Consider the following 2,778-nt stretch of genomic DNA (forward strand, 5'->3'; position numbering starts at 1 on the left):
TTGTAATTGTTCATATATTTCCCGGGTTTCTCTTAGAGGTAAAATCCAGAATATTTGTTATTATAAGCAGTTATTTTAAATGGAATTTCTTTTTCTATCTCTTGCTGTTGAGCTGTGTTAATAATATAAACAAATGCTGATGATTTATGTGTGTTTATTTTATATCTTGAAACTTTTCCTAAGTTGTTTATTTCAAGCAATTTTTTACTTGCCTCTTTAGGATTCTCTAAGTATACCGTCCTATCATCTGCAAAGAGTGACAAATTTGTTTATTCATTGCATATTTTAATTCTTTCAATTTCTTTTTCTTCTCTTATTGCTAAAACTAACATTTCTAGTAAGATATTGAATAACAGGGGTGATAATGGACATTCCTATTTCACTCCTGATCTTACTGGGAATGCATCTAGATTATCCCCACTATAGACAATGCTTCCTGATGACTTTAGAGAGATGATAATTATATGTATATATGTATATATATATATATATATATACACACACATATATATGCATATGTATATATACACATATATACAAGCATACACACACACACACACACACACACACACACACATATATATATATTTGTATCATACGGAAAAATGATAGGACTCTTTCTTTGCCTATGTTTACGAATAGTTTATATAGCATTGAAATTAATTGTTCTTAAACTTTTAATAGATTCTACTTATAAAACTATCTGACTCAGAAGAATTTTTTCTTAGGGAGTTCATTGATGGCTTATTCAATTTATTTTTTTTCTGAAATGGGATTATTTAAACATTTTATTTTCTGTTCTATTAACCTGGGCATTTTATATTTTGCATAAATATAAATCCATTTCACTTCCATTGTCTGATTTATAGGCATATAATTGAGCAAATTAAGTCCTAATTAATGTTTTTATTTCCTCTTCATTGGTGGTGAATTCACCTTTTTTCGTTTTTGATTCTGGTAATTTTATTTCCTTCTTTCTTCTTTTTTAAAAATCAAATTGACCAAAGAGATATCTATTTAATTGATTTTTTTTCTGATAAAACCAGCTCTTAGTTTTATATATTATTTCAGAAATTTTCTTAATTTCTATTTTATCACCCTATTCTTTGGTTTTCAGAATTTCAAATTTGCTATTCAACTGTGGATTTCTCACTTATTCTTTTGCTGACTTATTTAGTTGCATGCCCGATTCATTGACCTCTTTCTCTGTTTTATTCATGTAAGTATTTAGAGATATGAAATTTCCCCTATCATCTGCTTTGGCTGCATCATGTTAGTATATTTCCTCATTACTGTCATTCTCTTTGGTGAATTTATTGATTTTGTTTTCTGTGATTTGTTGTTTGAATCATTCATTCTTTATGATTAGATTAATCAATTTAAAATTAATATTTAGTCTGTCTCTCCTTGGTCTTTTATTAACATATTTTTTAATGTATCATGATATGAAAAGGAGGCATTTACTATTTCTGCTTTTCTGCGTTGTATTGTGCTCTAATTTTATGCTCTGATATGGTCAGTTTTTGTGGAGGTGCCATATGCTCTGAGATAAAAAGTGTATTCCCTTTCTATCCACATGAAGTTTTCTCCAGAGGTCTATCATATTTAACTTTTCAAAAATTCTAATAACCTCCTTACCTTCTTGCCTGTTTATTTTGTGGTTAGATTTATCTAGTTTTGAGAGGGGGAGGTTGACGTTCTTCTCTAGTACAGTTTTATTGTTTATTTCTTCCTGTAACTCCCTTAACTTTTCCTCAAAGAATTTGGATGTTATACCATTTGTTTAATATATATTTAGTATTCACTGTGGTACCTTTTGGCAAGAGGTAATTTCCTTTATTTCTATTTCCCTTAGATCTAATGCTGCCTCTTTTTTTTTTTTTATTTGAGAGCATGATTGATTCCTCTGTTTTGTTTTTTTTTTTTTACTTCAGCTGAAGCAGCATACATTCTGCTCCAGTTTTTTACATTTGCTCTGTATGTACCTCTTTTTCAAAAGTGTGTCTTTTAAACAATATACTGTAGGATTATGTTTTTTAATCCATTCTACTATCTGCTCCTTTGTTATGTGAAAGTTTATCCCATTCACATTCACAGTTATGATTACTGTGTTTTCATCTCAATCCTATTTCACCACCTCTATGCTATTTTCACTCTTTCCCTCCTCACAAGGTTTTGCTTCTGACGAATTTTTTGAGTCAAATGCAACAAGATATCATCCTTTCCTATTCAATTCACCCTGTGCCCTCTGTCTATACATGTATATATATATATACATACACACATATGTATATATATATATATATACACATAGATATATATCTATACATTTGTCTATATAGATATACATATATCTATGTATTGATATATCTATATCTATATGTATTTCTATCTCTAGAGATAGATATAGATAGATAGATATACATGTGTATGTGTATATAATCCCTTCAACAACCCAAAAACTAAAAAGGTTTCAAGAGTTACAAATATCTTTCCATTTAGGAATGCAAACAGTTCAACTTTACTAAGTCTCATGATTTTTCTTTCCTGTTTACCTTTACATGCTTTGCTTGATTCTTGTATTTGAAAGTCAAATTTTTATTCATCTCAGGTTTTTTCATCAAGCATACTTTAAAGTCCTCTATTTCATTGAATAACAATTTTTTACTCTGAAGTATTACACTCAGTTTTGATGGGTAGCTGATTCTTGGTTTTAATCCTAGTTGCTTTAACCTCTGTAATATCATATTCCAAGCCCTTTGGTCCTTTAATCTAGAA

The sequence above is a fragment of the Notamacropus eugenii genome, chromosome 4 (genome assembly GCF_028372415.1).
Source record: "Notamacropus eugenii isolate mMacEug1 chromosome 4, mMacEug1.pri_v2, whole genome shotgun sequence".
Lineage (NCBI taxonomy): Eukaryota > Metazoa > Chordata > Mammalia > Diprotodontia > Macropodidae > Notamacropus > Notamacropus eugenii.